The following is a 15,480-nucleotide window of genomic DNA, read 5'->3' as shown; positions in this document are numbered from 1 at the left end:
AATCTCACACATATATAGGCAATTTTAACATCCAAACACTTATTCAGACTGAAAAATTACAGAATCTTACTACAGAACTCAACAGACAGAAAATTCAAGTCCTTGCACTTCAAGAGACTAGATTCACCGATTCAGAAACAACAGACTACAACAACTACCGCATCTTTAAAAGCAAAACAGATAAAAAAATATGCAAAGGAGCTACATTGTTTGGCATGGCCTTTACTGTGAATAAGGACATCCATGACTCTGGTACAGGTGTAAATCAAATCAGCAACAGACTAATGACCATGCGAATGAAGCACACCAACGAAATATACAATTACTAATGTTCACGCATCTACTAACATTGGCAGCAAAAAAGAACCTGAGAAGACATAAAAATTTTGGGAAAAACCCAAAATTGAAATGTCCAAAATTCCGAAGGAGGACGTAAAAATTCGTCTCGGTGATTTCAACGCTCAAACTGGCAAAGAAAGGAAATATAAAAAAAAAAAACCAGTCGTCAATTATCCTGCGCACAAATTCACGAACAAGAATGGCATCTGGTTCATCGAGTTGTCCCAAAAAGACAATCTAAAAATCATGTCAACATCGCTTCGTAAGAACCCTAAGAAGCAAAACACGTGGCAATCCCAGGTCCTTCTGCTAGATGAATTTCAGACAGACCAGGTTGCGATCTAATATAAATTCCAAAAAGAAATACACGACGTTCAAGTCCTCAGAGGGACAAATATAAATTCTGACACTATCTTACCAAAGGGAAAATTAAATTCACATCAAAAAGGAAATGCCGAAGGAAAGTACTAGTAATTCCCAAATTTGATTTGAAAAAATCCAAGAATCAAAAATTACCGAAATTTGAGAAAAGCAACCTACAAACAACTGGAGAGGTTTCCAAATGACTATAATACAGAAAGCAAGAGAACTGATCACATTAAAGAAAAAATCCAAGCACCCACGGTGGAATGCAAACTGTGATAATGTAACAGAAGAGAGGCAATGAGCCTTCTTAAACTATAAGTGTAACAAATCATAAACCACACAAGACAAATATTTCGATGTCAGAAGACAAACAGCTAAAATACTTAGAAAAACTAAAAGAAAATATCTTAATGAACAACTAAACTCAACTGAAGGAGACTTTAGGGACCGCAAAACACTTGACCTTTACAAAACGTTTGCAAATCAAATCAAAGAATACATTCCACGAAACCTCTCTTTCAGGAATGAAAATGGAAAATTGGCATTAACTAACAAAGGAAATTGTCAAGAATTAGCCAAATATTTCTCAAAGCTTCTAAATTACTCACAACCAAGTACGAGATTCCCCAGATTACAACCAAAACAGACGCTTAAAACTTCACTACCACCAACACAAGAAGAAGTTTGTAGTCACATTAAACAGTTCAAAAATAATAAGTAATCGGGAGAAGATGGAATTGTAGCTGAACTACTGAAGAACGTTGGTCCAAGTTCCTTAAAACAGAGCACTCAAATCATCCAAGAAATTTGGCAGACAGGAAAAATTCTAGAGGATTGGAAATGTGCACTAATTCATCCATTGCACAAAAAGGGAGAGAGATCAGATGTAAGCAAGTACAGAGGCATTTCACATTTGCCGGCCACTTACAAAATTTTATCCGTATGTCTTCTAAAAAGAGCACAAGAACAGCGAGAACATACAATTTCAGACTACCAAGCAGGCTTTCGATCTAGTAGATCGTGCCCGGAACAGATCTTTAATCTCAAAACTGTTTTAAAAATTAAAGCAATCAGGTTGAAACCAATAGTCAGCATATTTGTCGATTTTTAAAAAGCATACTATTCTATAGATAGACAATCTCTATGCAGTATTCTCGAAGAACGCAGACTAGACCAAAACTTGAAAAATAATTGAACAAACACTGTCAGAAACCATAGCAAAAATAAAATTCATAGATGAGATTTCGGAACAATTCTTAGTTAAAACAAGTGTAAGACAAGGAGATGCGTTCTCGCCACCACTATTCAACATAGTTTTAGACAAAGTAATGAAAGAATTGGAAATGTAACTAAGAAAATGAAACTTTTGGAAGCCAATCGAACTAGGAAGAGGCCAAGGAAATTGCACATTCCATACTTAACTTTTGCAGATGGCTTGGCGATTTTAACCGACAGTGAAGAAACAGTAGTAAAACAAATCGAGACCCCCAAAGAATGTGCAGAAGGGGTTGGCCTACAAATCTCCTTTGAGAAGATTGAATTCATGTGTTCCAAGCTATATATTCCGAAACTTAAATTATGGTGAAATCAACAGAGTCAAACACTTTAAGTATCTCGGTGAAATTATTGAACTAACAGGACTTGAAAAAATAGCACAAAAAATAGACAGCAAACAATCAAGGAAGTGTCTGGACTTGTTTCAAATTTGTATAACAAAAAATGTCTATCAAAAGGCACTAAAATCAGACGCAACACAGTAATCAAACCGACAGTCACATATGCAAGTGAAGCACTCTCACTGAATCGAAAACTAGATTTACAAGAAATTAAGAAAGTAAAGAGAAAGATTATTAGAAAAATTCTGAGACCACAATACACACAAGGTGGATACAGACTACAAACCATCGAGGCAGCATCGAAATTGATATCAGAAAGAGACGAATGAAGTTCTATGGACACCTAGACAGATTACGTGGAAATAGACTAACTAAACCTCTGTTGGACTATGTGAAATCCCTTAAAGCATCAATACCTTGGGTAGCTGAAGTTAAGAAGGATTTGACAAAAACAAAAACTGACGTAACAAACACATCAGACAGGGATACATTCAGAAGAAAATCGATAAGTGGAAGTTTATACCAGAGATGGAACCAAAACCATACCGACCAAAGTGGACTGAAGAAAGAAAGAAAGCCTTAGGGAAGAAAATGAAGAAATATTGGGAAAATAAGAAGAATCCTAAGGAAGATTGAAAAATCACTTGTTTGTTGTTCTCCAAAGGGAAGATTCGCTAATAATAATTATAATAATTTAGAAAGATAGATAGATGTAGTAACGCCTAGTTGGTATTTCATAAATCTCAGTTTCATTAACATTGTGTTGAATAATGTTCTCACTAGGTTCTTTTCGTGTGTGAGTAACGACTTCTAGCAGTCATCTATGGCAGAACTATTGAAATAACCAAATCTAGAGAAGTTGACTTGTTTCACAAGCTGCGATATGTCCGCGTATTTAAAGAGTGGTCTAGGAAGTTTTGAACAAAATTTCTTTTATTTTCGTCACTAATCACGTTTGGTCCTTAGACTACCGGTTTCGGTCACCAATGACCATCATCAGATCTGTTCAAAAAAACGTGTGTAAAATTTTATGGGACTTAACTGCTAAGGTCATCAGTCCCTAAGCTTACACACTACTTAACCTACATTATCCTAAGGACAAACACACACACCCATGCCCGAGGGAGGACTCGAACCTCCGCCGGGACCAGCCGCACAGTCCATGACTGCAGCGCCTTAGACCGCTCGGCTAACAGATGTTTTATAACATGTTCTAATATAATGAAGCCATAATGGCATCATTATTATGTTGTATAACATGTAATGTAATAATGACGATGCCATTATGGCTTGATTATATTAGGACATGTTATAAAGCAGATTTGCAGGTTGTCGCTGCTGACCGACACCAGTAGTCTAAGGCCCAAACGTTTTGCGATCATTAACAGAAATAAAGGAAATTTATTTTAATTTGACTTGTCTAGAAGAGAGCGAGAAACAGCCGGGTAAGACTACCACATGAGTAGGAAGAAAGGAAACAGAAATAGATAAGGAGGCGGAAAGCATGGACAGTGTTGATAATTTGACAGAAATACATGTTCACCAATCGACAGAATGAAAACAGCTGGGATGTGCCGAAAGGGAAGCTACGCATACGGTAACAAGTAAAGATTTAATCTCCTTTTAAATGCAGCGTGGTTGGATAAGACGCTGGTTACTGGGTAGTTTTCTCCAGAGCCTTATGACTAAAGTAGAGAAAGAGACAAAGAAAGATTTAGTATTATGCATAGCTACAGTCAAGATGCTGGACGTATCATATCTTGTATTGCAATTACGAAATAATGTTAGGTATTTGATACACTAGTACAGCTTTGATGCCCCCAGTGAATAAGAAATCGATGAAGAGGACAGCATGTGAAAATCACGTCACCTCTCTGGTCGCATCAATCCTAACTGAGCCTTATGACACACGTGATGGACCATCTGCATGTTAACATTTCTTAAGCAGGCTTTTGTGGCTAGTTCGGGTCGACTGGAGTTTCCTCCATTTGTGCTATGTCGAACTACGTCACGGAAGTAAAGATACGACAGAACTAGAGACTGGATTAGTTTTTGCTACATTTCGTGTGGAATTCTTTTTCTGAATTTCTATGATGTTTAGGAGACAGGAGAGATATTTCCTGCAAGCTGTGACAGTTTGTTCTTCCCAGACTGAATGCTCATCCCACAGATCGTGGTGTTGTGGTTAGCGCCGGTGCCTCTAGATCACGGGGTTACGTGCTTGATTTCCAGCCAAGTTGGAGATTTTCTTGATTCGGAGACTGGGTGCTTGTCTTGTCCTAATTAATTCATCTCTTCTTAATCGATTCGCAAGTTGTTGAAGTGGCATCAAATAGAAAAACTTGCACCAGGTGGTCGGATAACTCCAGACGGGGTCTCATGGCCGATATTGTCATAGATCGTTTTCTCTGAACATTCATACAGAATTTCTCCCAAGACGATAACACCACCAATCCCAAACTTGGAAGTGTCCTGTATAAGCAGAGTAGCAGAAAGAGGCTATCGTGTTTGTATTGTCTGTGACCACACAGTCAATGAAACTGTCATAAATGCTCGTTTATCAGCGCGGACTATCTACCGAATCTACAAGGAATGGTGTACCACTCTCAGCCACGTAATGTGGCGTAAAAACATTGCTCACAAAAATGTCCTAAACGTCAGGAACCGGAGACCAGTGTCATGCCTTGACCGGTTTCAGACTCTGCAGAAATTAGTGCTGTCAGTGAATACAGATCTATCTCGACTAGCTTCCGAGCGAACATCACGAATGTAGCTGTTCGCAATGGGCATTTGGAAGAATATCTCCCTAATGGCCTTTGCTCACTCCGGCCGATAGGGCTGCGCATTTTCAATGGGCCGATTAACATAGAAACTGGACAGTAGCTGACTGTAGTGTCGTTCTACCAGTCACGATTTTGCATCTTTTAAAATGATGCAAAGCATCGAGTGCAGTGACGGTACGGTAACATGAGTGGAGGGCGCAATTCCGGTCGAGAGTGGTTCTGTGACGCTTTCGGTGCCTTTCTCATACCAGGACTTGGGGCCATTCATTCAGGTTACAGAATTGGATTCTACATACCAGATGACGCATTGCGCTTTCTCCTGGTCTGTCACCACATTGATGCACTCCAAGTCAAATCCGCAAAGGACAAAGGAAAAAAAAGCTTTGAGAGCTGCTAAAGGGTTTTAAAGAAAACCACGATTCTCTATCTCTAAAACACTGGTTACTGATAAGTAACATAGCTTGATGAATCTTGGCCGATATCCAGAAAGAAGCTACAGTATATTGCAGAAGGCAAGTGAAAGAAATACGCAATGAGAGCAACAGAAAAGACACATTTATTCGAAGGCAATAGTTACACAGAAGTCATCGCGAATTGTGATGTTTCCTACTGTGAGGTAGCGGGCGAGTTGTGGCGCCCTGAAAATATTCTAAGTTCGGAGTTGTTGTGGCCGCGCTGGGGCCTCTCGGCGGACCGCGGCTCATCGGCGGCCGCGTGGTACCGAGCGTTAGCCGGGGTCCAGGCCAGACCGCGTGGCCGGGAACTCCATGGTGACGCTGTGTCGATGAAGGAGACATGCCGGGAGTACCAAAGATAGCGGACTTTGTGAAGCCTTAATGGCAGACATTTCACAGTTCGTATAGAAATTAATAGTAGCCAGATCATGACACCTCAAAAAGTAACATGTACATTACCATTATTTGCACGACGATTCTGATGGTGTGATCAGATTTTCAAAATCTTTATCAGTTTAAAGTTTAGTATCTGACTGTAAATTATACAAGTAACACCCAGCAACGAATTTCCAAAATCTAAATGAATGGTTCATCCGATTTTGTCAATCGATGTGTCTTTAGAAAGTTATTAGCGTAAACCTAAATTGGTATAAATTACAGGCATGTAACTTGAATAGTACGTGCGTTATTGGAGGTGAAAGTAGCCGATTACTATCGATCGCGTCAGGCCATAAGTACTCCACAGTTACACGAAAAAAAGGTAGCAGCATGCTTATAAATATATTTACTCATCTGTGTCTTCGTTTATATCCGATATATACTATTCATGAAGAAATTGGTCAATTATTTACTGTGTTTTAGAAAGCATAGAGACATTAGGCTACTGGCTTACTTCTGTTCTATTCCTTTGATATATGTTTATTTAATTTGTTTATGTATTTAATCATGTGTGTTAGAGCGTATTTATGGTCCAGCTGTAGGAATATTTATTCAATTTCAAGTTTTTTAAATGTAAATACAGTATTTCGAATGTGTTTCATTATGTTTGTGAGTGTGTGTTGGTTTGGAGACAGGGCAGGAGCGCTCTAGCCAATCACAGCGATCGTTCCAAAAAGGACACGTGGAGAGACTGTAGGGAAGTGGGGGAGGAGCATCGCTTCGAGAGAGGACAAGGAGTTCTGAACAGTGCGGTGCGAGGGACAGTACGGGAGAGGACGGGAGAGTCCTGGACAGTACGGAACGACTTGGAGAGTGGAGCCGTTTTGCGTGTCGTAGCGGGAGATAGAAATATTTCGTAGAGCGAACTTGCGCACTTGTGAGATTTCTGTGGCTTCTGCAGTGAGGACGTAGTATGTGTTTAGAAGTGAATATCTTGCGAGCTATGTTGTTGTTCATAACTAATTGCGTGAAGCAGAAATCTATTGTTTCCCTGTTATTCAACTTATATTTTATTTAATTCTTCGACCATCGACAGTAATAAGTGTTTTGTGTGGTGTCACCGCCAGACACCACACTTGCTAGGTGGTAGCTTAAATCGGCCGCGGTCCATTTAGTACATGTCGGACCCGCGTGTCGCCACTGTGTGATCGCAGACCGAGCGCCACCACAAGGCAGGTCTCGAGATACGATATAGCACTCGCCCCAGTTGTACGACGACTTTGCTAGCGACTACACTTACGAAGCCTTTCTCTCATTTGCCGAGAGACAGTTAGAATAGCCTTCAGCTAAGTCCATGGCTACGACCTAGCAAGGCGCCATTAACCGTATCTGAAGAGAGTCTTATTTGTATTATCAACAGCGATGTACCACAACATGGAATAAAGTTAAGTATTTGAGGAGCTGCATACTTTTCTTATTAGAATTCACTACTTATCCTGTTCCAGAATTCACGCCCGTCTGCGTTAGATAGCTTCCATTTCGGCCTCCTCTATCTACAAGGTGTTGGCACATTTACCAACACATCATTTTGTAGTAATAAATGGCATTCTTATAGGTATGTCTACTACTGTACTCATCATTTAAAGTCGTTAAGAATAGCACCTGCAGGTATTATTTAACTGCAATCTTTCATTTATAAATGTCTATTCATTAAAAATTCGCAATTACCGAGTGTTAGGAACCTTCGACCATTCGATTCTTGTGTATATTCATATTGTATACTGTAGACTCAGCAGTATTTGACCTGCAATGCGGCAACTACATATCCCAGCCCCTAGACAACGAAACCAGCCAAAACTTTTAATATTTCAACTCTGAGTCGGATGGTACATAGTTGAGGGCCACTCCACATTTTTTATTTGAAAGTCCGCACAACACATTAGAAAAAGCAGAGCATAGTTCTTAATAGGGTGTGTCATCATCACCGACGACAATGCATGCTCTGCAATGTGCTGCTATGCTGGCTGCAAGGTTGGTAAGGAGTTCCTGCGGTAGGGCTTCCCTTTCCTCCACCAGTGCGGTTCTCTGGTGGTCTTTGGTGGAAGTGGATTTGTCGTACATCTCCCAAACGCTTCCGACACATGCTCACTGGAATTTAAATCGGGGAACGGGCTGGCCATTCCATTCGCCTAATATACTCTCCTTCCAAGAGCTGCTCCACCTGCGCTTTTCGATGCGGTCCTGCACCGTCATCCATAAAAATTAAGTCACGGCAGAATCCATCCCTGAAAAGAGGCAGATGGGAAATGAGTTCAGTGCCACAATTTCGTTGACGAGTGAGTGTACCGTGTTCAAAGATTTGGTGGTTTGTACGCCCACGCAACGTTATGCATCTCCACAACATAACATCTAGATCACCAAAACGATCAGGTTAGAAAGTGTTCTTGGGTGCATTACATGTCCCCACCTTTCCCCATGTGAGGATACGTGGAGAATCACTACTCAAACTTAAATTGCTCTGATCAGAGAAAACCACACGATCCCATTCCTGATAGATCCAGTCCCATCATCGTAGACGGTGCTGCCGATGTGCTGGTGCCAATGAAACGAAACGTAATGATCGTTGGGTAAAAAACCCATCCCCACGCAGTCGCCACTGTGGAGCGTGCCTTGCAGTAATGTTAAATGTGATTGCAATTGCGTCCTCTGTTTCATGGGGGTCTTGTTGCCTGCTGCAGTGTACCGATCAACTGGTGCTGTAGATGACGAGGGTCTACCACCTCCTCTCCTTCGGGCAGCTGTGCCTGTGATTAGGAATGCACCCCATGCAGAAGAGACAATGCTGAAAGAAATACAGTTTAAGACGAAAAACGACACACCGCGAAGGAATTATCCGAACGTGACGGAAATCGGCACATGTCACGCACATCTACAGACAAATAAATGATTACAGTTTCAGAAAATTGATGATTTATTCAAGAGAAAGAGCTTTACAAATTGATCAAGTCAGTAACACGTTTGCTTACCTCTGGCTCCTATGCAAGTAGCGATTCGGCTTGGCACTGGTTACTAGAGTTGCTCGATGTCTCCTGAGATGTATCGTACCAAATTCTGTCCAATTGGGGCGCTACATCGACAAAATCCTGAGATGGTTGGAGGGTTCTGCCCGTAATGCTCCAAACGTTCTCAACTGAGGAGATATCCGGCGACGTTGCCGGCCAAGGTAATCATTGGAAAGCAGGAAGGCAAGCAGTCGAATCTCTCGCCGTGTGCGGGTAGGCATTATCTTGCTGAAATGTAATCTCAGGACGGCTTGCCACGAAGGAGAACAAAACGGGTGTAGCAAGTCGTCGACGCACGACTGTTTTGTAAGGACGCTGCGAATGATAACCCAGACCATCGTTCCTAACTGTCAGTCCTTATTGCGGTCGACAGTCAGGTTGGTGTCCCATCGCTGCTCGGGACGTATCCATTCACGTCTTGGGCATGGAACCTCAGTGACTGGAGTAGAATCCTTTTCAGAGATGACTTCAGCTTCAAACAGAACCCCAGTGATCTGCAAAGACGTGCCTGGAAGCGCCCCACACAGCAGTGGAATACCAACGAGACTGCAGCCCACCATATGGCCCGGCAACGAGGAAAGACGGTCAGGGTGTCACTTCTTTTCATAACAGGACGCCTATAGCTGTTATCCGCAGCACCCTTACAACGCAGTGGTACGTCGTCGATATTCTACGCCCCTTTTTGGTGTCCTTCATCGCAAGCCATCCTGGACTGACTTTTCAGCAAGATAATGCCCGTCGCCAGAGAGCGAGAGATTCTACTGCTTGTGCTCGTGCTAGCCCAGATCTGCACCTTGGTAGCATTATGGGCAGGCCCTCCAACCAGCCCGGGATTTTGAGGATGTAACACTCCAGTGAGACGGAATTTCGCATGAAATCTATCAACCATTGCCTAGACGAATAACTGCTTGCATAAGGGCCACAGCTGGACGAACGCATTGTTGACTTGCTCAATTTGTGAAGCTCTTTCTCTTGAAGAAATCGTCCAATTTTTCTGAAACTGTAATCATCTGTTTGCCTGTACCTCGTACGTCACATCCACACTGCTGGCCATTAAAATTGCTACACCACGAAGATGTCGTGCTACAGACCCAAAACTTAACCGACAGGAAGAAGATGCTGTGATATGCAAATGATTAGCTTTTCAGAGCATTCACACAATGTTGGGGCCGGTGGCGACACCTACAACGTGCTGACATAAGGAAAGTTTCCAACCGATTACTCATACACAAACAGCAGTTGACCGGCGTTGCATGGTGAAACGTTGTTGCGATGCTTCGCGTAAGGAGGAGAAATGCGTACCGTAAAGTTTCCGACTTTGATAAAAATCGGATTGTAGCCTATTGCGATTGCGGTTAATCGTTTCGCGACATTGCTGCTCGTGTTGATAGAGATCCAATGACTGTTAGCAGAATATGGAATCGGTGGGTTCAGGAGGGTAATACGGAACGCCGTGCTGGATCCCAACGGCCTCGTATCACTAGCAGTCGAGATGGCAGGCATCTTATCCGCATGGCTGTAACGGATCGTGCAGCCACATCTCGATCCCCGAGTCAACAGATGGGGACGTTTGCAAGACGACAACCATCTGCACGAACAGATCGACGACGTTTGCAGCAGCATGGACTATCAGCTCGGAGACCATGGCTGCGGTTACCCTTTACGCTGCATCACAGACAGGAGCGCCTGCGATGGTATACTCAACGACGGACCTGGGTGCACGAATGGCAAAACGTCATTTTTTCGGATGAATCCAGTTTCTGTTTACAGCATCATGATGGTCGCATCTGTGTTTGGCGATATCGCGGTGAATGCACATTGGAAGCGAGTATTCGTCATCGCCATACTGGCGTGTCACCCGTCGTGATGGTATGAGGTGCCATTGGTTACACGTCTTGGTGACCTCTTGTTCGCATTGACAGCACATAGAACAGTGGAAGTTACATTTAAGATGTGTTACGACCCGTGACTCTACCCTTCATTTGATCCCTGCAAAACCCTACATTTCAGCAGGATAATGTACGACCGCATGTTGCAGGTCCTGTACGGGCCTTTCCGGATGCAGAAAATGTTAGCCCTGGCAGCACATTCTCCAGGTCTCTCACCAATTGGAAACGTCTGGTCGATGGTGGCCGAGCAACTGGCTCGTCACAATACGCCAGTCACTACTCTTGATGAACTGTGGTTCGTGTTGAAGCTGCACGAGCAGCTGTACCTATATACACCATCCAAGCTCTGTTTGACTCAATGCCCAGGCGTATCAATGCCGTCATTACGGCCAGAGGTGGTTGTTCTGGGTACTGATTTCTCAGGATCTATGCACCCAAACTGCGTGAAAATGTAATCACATGTCAGTTATAGTATAATATATTTGCCCAATGAATACCCGTTTATCATCTGCATTTCTTCTTGGTGTAGCAATTTTAATGGCAAGTAGTGTAGCATTTCCGTCTCTTCCGCACAATTCCTTGGTGGTGCGTCGTTCTCTTCTCTTAGAGTGTATCAAACTTCTGGGCTACACCCGTCACACTTTATCTTTCTTCCAATTTCCCGAAGATTATTTCCCGTGTGAAATCATCTAAATGTTGTCTCCCCTCCATGTTATAGTGAAGAATACCACCATAGTGCACAATAACAAGTCGCTGACTGACGCACACCGTCTCTTTCCGTTCCTTCAACTGTGTCACGTTGCGGGGCCAGCCCATTTGGCGCCGTAGTCGCGCTGACCTCACATCGAGTGCCATCCAGTTTTCTTTGAACGACTGAGAGACTTCTGGCAACACGCACCCGCATTTTCATTCATTTCCACCGAGTTAATGTGTTAATTGCACTACTGGCCATTAAAACTGGTATACCAAGAAAAAATGCACAAGATAAACGGGTATTCATTGGAAAAACATATTATACTAGAACTGACGTGTGATTACATTTTCACACAGTTTGGGTGCGTAGGTCCTGAGAAATCAGTACCCAGAACAACCACCTCTGGCCGTAATAACGGCCTTGATACGGCTGGGCTTTGAGTCAGACAGAGCTTGCATGGCGTGTACAGGTACAGCTGCCCATGCAGCTTCAACACGATACCACAGCTCATCAAGAGTAGAGACTGGCGTACTGTGACGAGCCAGTTGCTCGGCTACCGATGACCAGACGTTTTCAATTGGTGAGACATCTGGAGAATGTGCTGGCCAGGGCAGCAGTCGAATATTTTCTGTATCCAGAAAGGCCCGTACAGGACCTGCAACATGCGGTCGTGCATTATCCTGCTGAAATGTAGAGTTTGGCAGGGATCGAATGAAGGGTAGAGCCACGGGTCGTAACACATCTTAAATGTAACGTCCACTGTTCAAAGTGCCGCATATCATCACGCCGGGTGATACGCCAGTATGGTGATGACGAATACACGCTTCCAATGTGCGTTCACCGTGATGTCGCCAAACACAGATGTGACCATCATGATGCTGTAAACAGAACCTGGATTCGTCCGAAAAAATGACGTTTTGCCATTCGTGCACCCAGGTTCGTCGTTGAGCACACCATCGCAGGCGCTCCTGTCTGTGATGCAGCGTCAGTGGTACCCGCTGCCATGGTCTCCGAGATGATAGTCCATGCTGCTGCAAACGTCGTCGAACTGTTCGTGCAGATGGTTTTTGTCTTGCAAACGTCCCCATCTGTTGACTCAGGGATCGAGATGTGGCTGCACGATCCGTTACAGCCATGCGGATAAGATGCCTGTCATCTCGACTGCTAGTGATTCGAGGCCGTTAGGACCCAGCACGGCGTTCCGTATTACCCTCCTGAACCCACCGATTCCATATTCTGCTAACAGTCATTGGATCTCGACCAACGCGAGCAGCAATGTCACGATACGATAAACCGCAATCGCGATAGGCTACAATCCGACCTTTATCAAAGTCGGGAACGCGATGGAACGCATTTCCCTTCCTTACACGAGGCATCACAACAACGTTTCACGAGACAACACCGGTCAACTGCTGTTTGTGTATGAGAAATCGGTTGGAAACGTTCCTCTTGTCAACACGTTGTAGGTGTCGCCATCGGTGCCACCCTTGTGTGAATGCCCTGAAAAGCTAATCATTTGCATGTCACAGCATCCTCTTCCTGTCGGTTAAATTTTGCGTCTGTAGCACGTCATCTTCGTGGTGTAGCAATTTTAATGGCCAGTAGTGTACTTTATGTGTGTAGGCTTTAAGTTTTGCAGAGCAGTGTTGTTTCCAAGTCAGTTTTAGGAATGCCAGCGGGACTTTATGGACAGCGTGGCATTCTGGGGGTGACCAGTGCCCCCCGCGCGGTGTGGCAGGACGAGGCACGGCGCCGCTTGCTGGGGTTGCCGGCACCTGCTACCCGTCGCCGGGGACACCGTTAGGCCGCCGTCTGCGGCTGCTGGCCGTGCCCTCGTATAAAGGCGGCGGGCGGCGCGGCCCGCGCAGTCTCTCCACAACCTCTGCTGCCGCCGCTGCCGCCAGTCCTGCAGCCACAGCGCGGCCGACCGTCGTCTCAGCTCGGCTCAGACAGTCCGCCTTCTTCGTCGCCTCTCTCCGTGAGTACCAGAGGCTGCGCTCACTAACGGAGTCTAGGCCTGCTGCTGCTGGACGTGTGTGCTCACTTGTGCTCTCCTCGGACTGCAGTCGAAGTGATCTGTTATGTCTCACATGTGTAAAGCGACGAGATCACGTATTTAGCATCCACGACTCTCTAAGCTGTCTTTGCCGGATAAGACTGCTTTTGAAATCCTCGGAAATTCGGGGTGTTTTGGATTTTCTTGATAATGAATATTTCGTTAAAAAGTGATTACAGCAACAGAATTCTTTACTTCCACGTCGAATAAGAGTGCTTACAAAATATATTAAAATGTACACGGTGTTTCGTGAGGAGGCAGAACTGCATTGAGATCTGATAGCATGGACTAATCGGAATGAAACAATAGTGCAAGAATATTCTACATTGCGTAATACAGCTATGTGAAATCGTTAAGAATGGAAAAAAGGGGCAGGTAAAAGCAAATTGACAAATCGTTAGTTACTGTGATTTATAATTAATTTATTTTGCAGCTCACATTCAGAATCTATTTTGTTAACTGACGATTGTGTCTCTACATAGACAGGTTACGAGATTTTAATGATTGCGCCCATTCCGTTGCTGACATTTTCATATAGGTGTATCCTGATACCCGTACGGAATACAGCGTATGTTTGCCTTCCAAAGTGGTCAATACTATCACCTCTTAATGTGCTAAACACTTCGTATAGTAAAACAATGGAAATTCTAGTGCTTGGTTTGACACTACAGGCTCACACCTAGAGTGGTACTACTGGAAGATGGTACCACTTCACTACTTCATATATAAGTACTTTTATTCAAGTTGATTCTGTAACAGCATTGGATGATTTGCATTTTTGTGCTGCAGTATAAAGGCGAAACTACTATCTCTATACTAAACCTTGAGATCCGTAAGCATATCTTTTTAATTCTGTTTAATGTGATACATGGGATACATTTTCAGCTACAGCGTAATATACTACAATGTACTGACGTAGGTAGTCTGTAACTCTCAGCTGTATGACTCAGGGTATTTAAAGACTGTTAGTTCAGAACATGCGAAGTAACTATAGACCCTAGTAACTAGTACGGAGTTTCGTCACCGCTAATTGTCAACGCTGCCTCACACCTGTTTGGCATAGATTCAGTAAGATTGTCGATATGTTCGAGTGTGATACTTTGTCCCTCTTAAAGAAGAGTAATTTCCGGACATGGAAGAGTTGTCAAAATTGCCAGCCTAGTTAGAGCACGCCTTCCAAGCGAGTCCCAGCCTTGTTCAGTACGACTGCTCTCAGGCTTTTGGCTGCTTCTTAATATACTTTTTGTTGACGTTCTTACTTTGCTCTTCGCCGGACCGCGATTGTCAACCAACCGTCGGCCGAAGTATCCGAGAAGCTTGCTCGACCGTGGCATTCGAGGAACACCCCTCACCTCAAGCCATCCGTCCACCAATTCATACCTTGAGGAATAAGTTCTACCTTCCCAAAAAATGGAAGAATCGCGAAAGGCACCAGAGTTTGTCAGAACAAAAGATCGGAGGTTCTCGCCCCAGTATCTTCGAGTCATCGTATAACAGTTTCGAAATTTAGTGGAAGTTCTAACCATAAACGGTTTTGATTCCTGCCTACGGCATTTCTTCTCTATCTCGATAATACTGTGATATTTTACGTAAAAAAGGAGCGTTTGTTTAGCATCATGTTTTGACAGTTAATTGTGACTCGCGAAAGAACAAAGTTCGACTGCAGTCTGTTTGCTCCAAAACACCTTAAATAAAGACGTAGCGTCTGTGTGCAGTTTTAGTAAAGTGAAGAAAGACGGACATCATGCTGGTTGCCTTTTATGTTTATTCGGATTGCCGGTTGCGCCCCTTCCACAGATTCACGTGTAATTACTGTGAATCACAGTTCGTTACAATGTCGAA

This window comes from Schistocerca serialis, chromosome 1 (genome assembly GCF_023864345.2).
Source record: "Schistocerca serialis cubense isolate TAMUIC-IGC-003099 chromosome 1, iqSchSeri2.2, whole genome shotgun sequence".
NCBI lineage: Eukaryota > Metazoa > Arthropoda > Insecta > Orthoptera > Acrididae > Schistocerca > Schistocerca serialis.
Note: the sequence above shows the minus strand (reverse complement) of the source record.